We start from the raw sequence: 11,682 nt of genomic DNA on the forward strand, positions 1-11,682 counted from the left end.
ACTTTGGCTCATGGGAAGGGGCCACAACTCCAGCTCATGGGAAGGGATCACAGCTCCAGGTCATGGGAGAGAACCACAGCTCCAGCTCACAGGAGGGGACAACAGTTACAGGTTTGTGGAAGGGACCACAACTTAAGTTTACAATAGGAGACCACAAAACCAGTTTCACAAGAGGAGACCATAACTTCAGCTCACAGGAGTGGACCACAACTCTGGCTCATGGCAAAGGACCAAAGCTCCAGGTCACAGGAGAGGACCACATCTCTGGCTCATGGGAGGGGACCACAGCTCCAAATATGCAGGAGGGGACCACAGCTTCAGCTCATAGGAGTGGACCACAGTTCCATGTTTACAGGAGAGGACAACAGCTAAAATTCATGGAAGGAACCACAGCTCTGGGTTCACAAGAAAGGACCACAACACCAGCTCACAGGAGGGGATCGTAATTCTGACACATGGGAGGAGACCACAGTTCCACCTCCTAGGGGGGGAACCACAGTCTGGCTCATGAGAGGGGACCACACCACAGTTCTGACTCACAGCAGTGTATCACTCCAGGTTTACAGGAGAGGACCACAGCTCCAGCACACAGGAGGGGACCACAGCTTCAGGTTCACAGAAGGAGACCAAGATCCAGGCTCACCTCAGAGGTCATAATTTCAATTACACTGGTTCCTAGTGTTCTCTTGTCTCCATCACTCTAGCCACATAATTATAATTGTGTTTAAGAAAGAGGATTTTGGTTTCTGTACAGCAAACAGAGGCAACAGTTACTTGCTGCTTTGAATCTTGCTAGAAGGATGTCAATATGGGGGAAAACCACTTTTTGCTTTGCTTAAGGAGACAGATGCATCTGGTGGTTTCTTTTTCATGGTTAACGATCCAGTTGGCTTTTATGGTATCTGATGTATTCACATCTTCCTTCATGGCCAGAGGGATCAAGTAATGAGAAATCTTCTTATTGGAGTCACATTTTAATTCTTCCAACAGCCTATTGGTTTCACGTCTCTCTGCTCCAAGATCTGCCACCACTATTGTTTCTCCAGTACCCCTGGCCACACTGCTGCCATCTTGGCCCCCAATATATTATCTTTCTTACTTGTCAAATCCTAAGTTCAGAGTTTTGAGATCAATATAGAAGTACCTAAGGTCAGGAAAACATGTGTCTTATGTGATAAAGTTCCTCATATGGTCCAATGCACGCACTCAGGCTTTTGTGATCTGGCATACTCTGGACACCATGGCTAGCTGCTTGTGGGATGTCTCATTTTGCCATCTTCTGTCCAACAAAGAGCATTTTATCTTCTGTGCAGCAGAGAGATAACAGTTACTTGCTGGCTTTAGTTTCCTATGTGCTAAGAGCTGATGTTGCCTTAAGCTTCAACCTCCATAAAAGGCTACCACCTTGTGACTAAGTGTTCAACCTAAAGCTTATGAAGATTATATAATATTAAAACAATAATAAGGACTTGATATACTCTTGAAAGAAAAACATTCTGAAATACTTCACTTATTGATGTGTTATAGTTCAGAGAAGTAATATTTTCTGTTTATGACATCCATTGACACATACATTGGAATGGGTCTCATTCAGGGAAATACTACATTGTATTTTCTCAATTTCTACTTTGATTATAAACTTATCTAGGCTATTATACTTAAAAGACTAAAGGCTTAGCCAGGCGTGGTGGCAGACACCTTTAATTTCAGCACTCTGGAGGCAGAGGCGGGTGGATCTCTGTGAAATTGGGGCCAGGCTGATCTACATAGTGAGTTCTAGTCCAGCTCAGATTCAGGGATACCCTGTCTCAAAAAGACAAAAAGAAGACTAAAGGTTTTGCCATGATAATGAACATTTTCTTAAATTCAGGTTGACTTCAGTAGTTTACCTAGCAGAAAACAGACTAGAAAAATTCACAGATCTAAAATTGGTCTATAGTGATATTCCGTGAAAGAGCTTATATTCATCAACAGAGCATCTGGCCCTCACTCAGAGCTCAGGCCAGCTCTGGATGGGAAAGATTTCCTCTTTCTCACTAGTAGTAGCCATTAATACTTTTAAAGTTAGAAATAATCCACTTTAACAGTCTAATATTGCCCCTGACACTTGAACATTCTTCTTCTTCATTACCATGATTTTTATCATGTCACCCAGATTTAATTTTGCTAAGGGAGTCCCATTTTTAAAATATTTTGTCTTGATTTTTCACTATGGAAATAAGCAGACATTTCTTGTACTCTTGAAGAATGAGTGATGACATCTGCCATAGGTGTTTTTGGCTTCCTGCTTTCTACTTGGTTTGAAAGAGTCCAGTAATGTATGTGGTGAGAGCTTATGTGACCTCTAATAAAGGAGGGTACATGTATTTGTTGTATATTGATTAAAAGAAGTATTTGTACATGTTATCTAATAAGGAGGGTACATGTACTCATTGTATGTTGATTAAAAGAAGTATTTGTATCTTGCAAATTTGTGAATGAGATTATATTGGTGTTGTGGTTTTAGTACGAAATGTCACTCATAGGTTTATATGTTTGAATACTTGGTCCCCAGTTGGAAGAGCTGTTTGCTCTTGGAAACATTCAGGGATTGCAACTTTTTGATTTGGAGGAAACTATGTTATCAGATACAAAGTTCACACTCAAGAATCATGAAATCAAGTTATTTTTTAATTGTAAAGCAGTCTCATATTTCGTAATGGTTTAAGCTTAGATTTTGTGTTTGGTTCCGTCCATTTCTTTCCTCAGATGCAAGCAGCTTGTGGGCTGGAGATTAGACATGTCTGCTAGAAGGTGGAGCCTCATGGAGGAAGTTAGTCACTGGGTGGGGGCCCACTTCCTATCTGCTTTCTGCTTCCTGATTGCAGATTCAGTGTGACCAAATGTCTCTTGTTTATGCTTCTCCACATCTTCAGCAATTTGAAGGACTGCATCTCTTCTTAATTTCTAACTTTTTTCTCATAAATTGCTTCTTATCAGGTGTTTGGTCACAGCAACAAGAAAAGTATTCGTGATACCCTCCTTAAAGGTGCTTAGTATCTCATTGAGAAGTGCATGGAATGATATACACTCATTTGGCCTGTTAGAATTAAGTACCAATGGATTATAAGAATTAAGTACCAATTAAGTATCAATATTGCTGACATTTAGAATTTTATTATTTTTGAGGAAAGAGAGTTGACTTCTAGGTAAGATAGACTGGCAAAATGTAGTAAGATAGATGGTGGATGAGTGATGTCTTAGACGATTTATGAAACCTTATTATTCACAAAGATGATAAAAAAGCACTCTATAGACAGAACTTCTAAGAGTGAATATATATGTACATGGGTAGATAAAAATTACAGCAGCATGGGAACACAGTGAAAGCAGAACATATACTGTATATAAAATCAAGCGTGCTCCAAGCATTTAAGTTCATTATATTGTTTAATCTTCTTTATGACCTTATAGAAAAGGTAGAGTCATTATCCCCATTTACTGAGTCAAAGAGGGCTTAGGCAGTTTAATTAACTTGCTTTAGGTTAGTAACCCCAGCATTTTCTGGGCTACAGTTTAGCTGAGATTTAATGGGCTCTAGGTCCCAAAGGCTGTTAACTTCTATGTTTGTTTCTCTTTAAATAATCTTTGTATACATTACATCACTTACAGACCCTATAACTAACCCAAGTCAGTGTGCTTGTGGTCAAAGAAGATAAGACATTCAATGCAATGTCAGGGAACTCTCACTGTTTCTTGTATAGAGTGGGGACTGCATTGTTTTTTTGGAACAGTGGAGTGATTCGTTTCTAAAGAGGCATTTCGGTCAATAACTCCATCTTTATTATTTCCACGTGTATTCCTGAAACACTTCACCATACCATTTTCTATTATTCTACATAAACAGGAAGAATTATTTTTCATAAAGAAATGAACCTAACACAGTGAGGGTTAGATTGTATTAGACAAAATTCTTTTATATTTTCGTTTATAGAAGAAGCCTGCACAAAGCTAAAGCATATTTTATATCTGAATATTTTGCTCATGATTCAATGAAATGGCTCTGTCTTAAGGTTTTAAGTCTCACAGACACAGCCCATATACATAGCACGTTGAGGAATTAATTAAAAATTTTAAACCATTAGTTTAGCAATGGCTTTAAAAGAACAACACATCCCGGATTTTGCTCTTTTTGTTGATTGTTCACAAAGCAACTGAAAGGACCAAAATTGATTAATTAAAATAAAAGATAAAATGAAGCTCATTTCAACCAAATATAAACCCATCTCTGCTGAGCATCCAGCTGCTCCCCTTCCATTTGCTACTCACTGAAATGCCCATAATTTATTCATCTTGGGATACACTTGTACATCTGTGGAATCATGACTCCAGCTGATCTAATTGTCTTTGAAATTAAGTAAACCACTGAACAAGAGAAAAGATAAAACTGAGGGGAGAGCTATATCTATACAGAAAATAAAGTAGAAAATAAATTCCTAAACTAAAGGATTTCTGTGAAATGGTCAGTATAGTCACCGTATGTCTTTTACTCATTCACAAGTTGAAATCCTGTAAATGCACAGTTATAAGTCTGTGGATTATATTGCATCTAATTTTTGATAGATTTTATAATATTAGGTTTATCTTTTAAAATGTCACAGAAGCAAAAGACCTAACAAATTAACACTTTGTTAAACTGCAATCTTAGCTACCAGCATTGGTTCTAATAGTTCAAAGTTGAATTTTTTTCAAATATTGTTTTTATTTTTAATTATGTGTATGTGTGTGTGTCTACATGGCGGCATGTGCATGTGAGTGCATGATGCCTGTTTAAGCTAGAGGTAGGAGTCAGAGCTCCTGGAGCTGGAGTTACAGGTATTGTGAGCTACTTGACAGGAGTGTTATGAAGGGAACTGGGTCCTCTGAAAAACCAGTAAATGCACTTAACCACTCATCCATCTCTCCAGCCCCATTTCCTCAAAGCATCTATCAACCAGAGTGCAAATCTGCATTTTACATATTACATGCTTGGCTTGGATACTGCCCTTTTCAACTTTAATTAGCATCTCCTTAATTAATTTCTTGACTTTTTTCCTGGAACATTCATCTCTGAAAAAACCCAGATCTCAATCACACACTGAGCTCCTCGGAATGTGCTGAGTCCCCGGGGACTGCTGGTGGGCACCAAGGCTTCATGTCATGTGCTAACAAGACAGTTCTACCGTGATGGGGGCAAAGCCCAGTTTTTGATCATTGCATTCCCATTTACTAAGAGGATTTTCATTAAGTTATTGACTCTTCTGAGTTTTAATTTCATCATTTGAAAACATCTCATAAACATGCTATGCGAATCAATGAATACATATTTTCAACATGTGTTTTTAGAATATTTTGAACAGTTCCTGGCAAAGTAATGTTTATGTAATGGAATTGAACTCAAAGTCAAAGTGGATTAAAGAATCAGTAAGTTATCAAATTGGAATATTTTCAAGAGATTTTCCAAACTCGGGGTCATATATTATCTTTGATTTTTAAAAAAATATTTTATTATTTTATTTTATGTGTATGAGTGTATTGCCTGCATGTGTGTAAGTGTACCCATGTCCTGCAATGCCCCTGGAGTCAGAAGAGGGCATTGGATTCCTCTAGAACTGGAGTTATAGATGGTTGTTAGCCACCATGTGGGTGCTGGGAATCAAACCCCTGTCCTCTACAAGAGTAGTCAGTGCCCTTACCTGCTGAGCCATCTCTCCAGCCCCATCTTTGTTTTTTAAAATTGGTTCTCTTGTTGATTGATTTTCATATAAAATGTGCAGCCTTTTTGTTGTTATTGTTCTCATTTATCTTTGAGGGTTTTTGTTCGTTAGATTGAGAGAGATTCTTATAACCCAGGGTGACTTCAAAATCTCTGTGCACTTTATGGTGACCTTGAATTTATGATCCTCCTCCCTTTACCTACCAAGTGTTAGGATCGTTAAGTATGTGATACTATTGCACTCAGCTTTGGGTCTGAGTCTTATATAAACCTGGAATCCTAAATAGTATATTCCTTGAAGGTTGGCACTTTATCATGTTATTATTATTTTTCTCAGAGCACTTTGGAGCATAATCTTTACAGAGCAGTTCTGCAAATGTTATTTCTGTGATGGTGAAAGAAACAGATTCCTTCCTCATCTTGTCTTGTCCCTATTGACCCATTCGGATCTCATGTATGTTTCTGATAACCTTAGAAAATTTGATACTTTGAAGTGTGTAGGAGTGATGACATTGTTCTGAAGATTCCTTTTATTTACAAGAAATAGTTTAGGCATCAGAAACATTTGGCTCATCAAATAGGTATTTAATTTGTGCCTGAGTTTGTTTAAAGTTTCATAAAGTGATAGCTTTGAACCAAGTTTACACTTTAGTGGCTTTTTGAATCTCTTTAGCACTAAGGAAAATCAAGTGCTGTTTTTCTGATCATTTAAAAATACTCACAAAATGTCTTCAGCTTTGATATAAAAGGGGGAAGAGGAGCAACTGCAGGTTCCAGATGGAGTCAAAGAAAGCACTAACACGGCCCTACAAGCCTCATTTAGAGAGGTGGAAATGAAAGCTCTGTTCTTGAGAAACCTTCCAGAGAGCTAATTGTCACTGAGGAGGGGGAGAAACTCTCTCTTTAACGAGCTCCACAAGAAACTCTTCTTCTGTTTGTTCCTGCTCACTATTTTCAAGCAATGGTAGGGGGTTGGGGGATCCTCTTGAGCAGAGCATCCATTGCCAACACAGGAACTTTTATCTTTGGAGCTTGTTTTAGATAATTCCACCATGTGAAATTTAGAAAGAATGTCAATTACTTTATTCTATGCAATTACAAACTGACTTTCTGTCTGGTTCTCTGAGATTTAGTTTTCCATCATCATACCTTCCATTTTATGTCTGAAAAGTCAAAGTCCAGTCAGAAGGGAAGGCAAATGTTACAACTGTATACATTTATCTCAAATTTTTGGTCCACTTAACAGCACAATTGCATCCTTCTAATACACAATCAAGAGTATGACTGTACTCTGAACAACTCAACACAACCACATAGTTATGAGAAATAAGTAAAGTGGGGTCGCGGCTGCTCATAGAAACCTCCCCTCACCTGATCTTTTAGCGCAGAGCTGGTCTTTGAGTTTGCCTTCCAACATCATATGCCTTTCAGCCCAGGATCCACCCAGCGCCTGCCCTTTCAGGCACTCTCATTTTCCTGCATTTAACCTTTAAAAAATTGACAATTTTTTGCCTCTTTGCAATTTTATGACTTTTGAATCCATAGAAAGTAGGAAATAAAATGTCATTTCCTTTCTTCAAATTAAAAATAAAAGAAATCTGAAAAGAGAACAGAAAATGAATTACTGAACTGTCAAAAGCTTCCTGGTTAAGTCACTGAATGATGAAGTCAAAACAGATCATCATCAGCTGTAGGTCAGCTTCTATTTGCATCTGAGCATTTCTTTGTAATAACATGACACATAAAGATTTTCTGCAGACCTCAAATGGCTCTTATTTTTTAATAATTCCCTAAAGTATATTGTTTATATTAAAGCATTATGCTGGCAATTAACTTGTTGACAATTTAGAGGAGATAAAAGTTAAGATTTATGGCTATTATGTCATTATTTTTAACATTTGCTTAGAAATGTTGAAAACACTTTCCATACATGTTATAGGTCTGAGAATATTGGGTCTAAACATACAATAGTGGGTTCCATCTCAAAGAAAAGCATATAAGTAAAAAATATCTATAGTTGAGTATATGGAATGTTGTAGTCCAGAAATATAAATGGTATTTGAAATTAGAACTGAACTTCTTAAATTCTAAAACACCCAGTTTGCCAAGAATGAGAAGATTCTGTGTGTGCATGCATAGTGCTGTTTTACATGAGGTCATTCAGTCTAAACCGAAGTCCTGTGACAGCAATAGAAAAGTAGTTTAACAGGGACAGAAGTTTTTCTTCAGGCAAAGTGCTTACAAAAGTCCTTCCTCTTAACATTGTCCACTGTTTTAGTCAATAATTACAAGTTACACACAACTGCTTTCCTTCTCTTTCATACTTAAAAATTAAAATGAAAAACCCATAAATACACAATATTTAGAACTATTATTCTTGTAAATATTGAAATCTGGCAACAATTAAGAGCATTTTATATGGTGCAACCTATCAATTAACTGGGATCTTGCTCTGAAAGACACAATATGCAATAATAGCTGGTAAATACTTTTGGACTCACCAAGTCCCCAGTGTACATTGCTCCATTTTATTTTTATTGTTCAATTTAAAGAAATCAGCATACTGCTTTTGAGGTGCTTTGAGCAGGCAAAGATGACTGAGGTTGCACAAAGGAGGGAAATGGGTTTTCTTAGTGCGTGCATAGTTTGCAGCTAACAGAGTTTCAATAAAACCCCATGCAAAGTCAAGACTGCTCTTTATTTTATTTTATTTTATTTTTGGTCTTTTTGAGACAGGGTCTTTCTGTAGCTCCAGCTGTCTGGAACTCTCTCTATAGTCCAGGCTGGCTTCAAACTCACAGAGGATCCACCTGCTCTGCCTCCTGAGTGCTGGGATTAAAAGCGTGGGTTACCATGCCCGGCAAGACTGCTCTTTTATGATTACTTGCTATTCAGTGATAAATTGATTCCTAGCAAGTTAATGTTTGTTAATATTCGTCTAGTACTCTGTACAAGCACAGAGAGGTTTCTAAAGGATCTACACTCTCCATGTTTACAATGACTATCTCTGCACACATACTGTCACATTTTTCTCATGATAGGAATGTATAAAATTGTAGGAGATTCTTTGAGGGACAATTGGAAGCTAGATGAAGTGAGCAAGTATATATACAATGTACACAGACACTGACACAGAGAGGGTCACGTATGCGTATATACATCTTAATCAGGGTAAAAATCTTCCACTGGCTGCTTTTCCATATACCCTCCTCAATGAATTTTTAGGTTCATAGTAAGGTAACTGATTATTTGTTATGTTCTGTCTTTTCCAATGCTACTTCAGCTCCCCTCCTCTGCAGGGGAAATGAAACCCAGAGGCATACGGGTCTAAGTTCTTAAATAAGATATAGGCAGAAAATCATTTTGCTGTGATTTGAGGAAACATTTGAGATCAGTGTAATCACAGGTGTACTTGCTCCCGTTACTTTTATCTTAAGAATACCATTGTTAAGAAAGAAAAAAAAAAGAAAAAAAAATTATGGGCTGGAGAGATGGCTCATGGTTAAGAGCACAGACCGCTCTTGCAGAGGACCTGGGTTTGATTCCCAGCACCCACATGGTGGCTACAAACTGTCCTTAACTCCAGTTCCAGGGGAATCCAAGGCCTCTTCTGACCTCCACAGCATTGCATGTCACGGGTGCACTCACATACATGCAGACAATACATTCATAAACATAAAATAAAAATAATAAAATATTTTAAAAACAAAAAGGAAAAAATTAAACTCTTAGTCATTCCTGAATGAAAAGTTTTCTGTTTGATGTCACCATGAATCTTCATTGGTGTCCATTACTGTTTGTATTTTGCTGATGGTTTTAATAGAACAGTAGATATCAATATTGTTATTACTAGAAATCTAACAACTTTATACTCCAAAGAGTTAAAAAAAAAGCTTAGCAGTCTTTCTTTTAACTAAGTTATCAACATGGTCTAATAGTGACCTTTCACAACTATGTAGAGAACAAGAAGTTGGGTGCACTTAAAGATTGTCCTCTTAATTTCTCTTAGCTGAATACAGAAAAGAGCTATATTCTAGTGAAATATGCTGCCTTGGCAGAGGAACTGCTATTGAAATAAATTGGTTGCCAAGTATTTATTATGTTTTATGTTTGCCTCTCATCATAATACTTCATAATGCATTTAAAACAATTAATTGTCACAGTCTCCATTCTTTAGAGGCTTGAAAGGGGACCCTGGATAGACTGGGAAAATGATGAATCCCTATTTGGTTGAGAAGTAGAAGAGGATTCTGCTGTAATTTTCAATTAATCACACACTAAATTTGCATTTATTGAGTGCTCTCACAAGTTAATATCAACAATCAAATATACTTAGAGAGACATATGAGGCTGCTGTGGTCTTTTTATGTACTATGCATGCAAAAGTTGAAATGAGGAGTGTGGAGAAGTGAGCTGTGAGCACTTCACCGGTTGGTGGGAAAAGATTTTGATGTTTCTTTTTATTTCTTGTAAAGCATTTTCACAGATTCTGCAGTCATGTATCTCACCCTCTGGCTTCCTTCTCTTTACATTCTTTGCAGTTCAACTAAGATAAAAACCCCCTTTCTCAAGCAAACCCTGCAATGTTAGCCAATTGTAACCTAGACTTTAATTGAGCACTTGATCTTTCCTGCTGTGTGTCATGTAATCTTTACCTTAATTAGGTGAAAATTACTGCACTCATTTCACAGATGAGGAAAATTAAAGTTTGCATGTTTATAGTTTGCTCAAGGTCACCACTAGCAAAGGGCTCTGTCTACAAATACTGAAGCAACCTAAAAAGACTAAGGTCAACTTATTTTTCTTTTTTCTGTCATCGATTTATCTATTATCTATCATCTATCATCTATCTATCTATCTATCTATCTATCTGTCTATCATCATCTGTCATCTATCAATCATCTATCTATTGAAATTTGGCTATGAATCTGTACAGAGAGTTCTCAAAAGAAGAAATGAAAATGGCTAAAAAATACTTTAAAAAGTGTTCAATATCCTTAGTAATTAGGGAAATAAAATTAAAACTAAGATTTTACCTTATTCATTATTTTATGTGTGTGTATGTGTACCATATGTATGCAGATACCAATGAAGGCCAAAAGAGGGCATCAGTTTCCCTGGAGCTGGAGTTACAGATGGTTGTGAGCCATCCAGTGTGGGTATTATGAACCAAACTAGGGTCCTCTGGAAAAGTAGCAAATTCTCTTAGTTGTGGAGTGATCTCTCCAGCCACAGAATCCCGTAATGGTTACGTAAGTTTACAGCTTTGCTTTGGGCCACATTCATAGCTATTCTTGGCCACATTTGGCCCACAGACAACAAGCTGGACATGGCTGGGTGCTCTAAGCAAAAGTCAAGGAACAGGTTCCTTATCCTCAGAATGGAGAAACCAATTTAAGCCCTATCCTTTCAGCTGACATTTACCAGGAACAGTGTCTTATATCACATGCAGTTCTCTGAATGAGCATCTTTAGAAAGTCAATTTGTATCTTCCCTGCTGAAGACGGTCAATGTCCTGATTGCATGCCAGGAAGCACATATGGACTTTAATTGCTCTAAACACAAACTTCTGTGCAATCCTTCTGTGGTTAGTTTCTTTTCCTCTGGTATCTGGGTAGGGTAGGAGATTGCTGAATCCCAAATTCTAAGCAGCATTCTGACTCTGGCCATTTCTTTCTTTAAAAATGCCCTTCAACTACTGACAAATTATACATAATAGATCAAGAAAAATATCTCTAGATAAGGTTTATTTGAGACCAACTGGTCATTACCCAAGATTTATCTGCAAGACACACAGTAATTAAAAATGCCAGAATGGTGGAACTAACCTTCTTGGATCTTGGATAGACATACCTTGAGATCTATACGAATTGGGTCAGAGGGATTCAAAGGACACTTTTTCCTCCTTGCCCTCCTGGGTCGATTAGTTCCCAGGGACTATGAGCATC

The sequence above is a fragment of the Nannospalax galili genome, unplaced genomic scaffold (genome assembly GCF_000622305.1).
Source record: "Nannospalax galili isolate Female #2095 unplaced genomic scaffold, S.galili_v1.0 scaffold46, whole genome shotgun sequence".
Lineage (NCBI taxonomy): Eukaryota > Metazoa > Chordata > Mammalia > Rodentia > Spalacidae > Nannospalax > Nannospalax galili.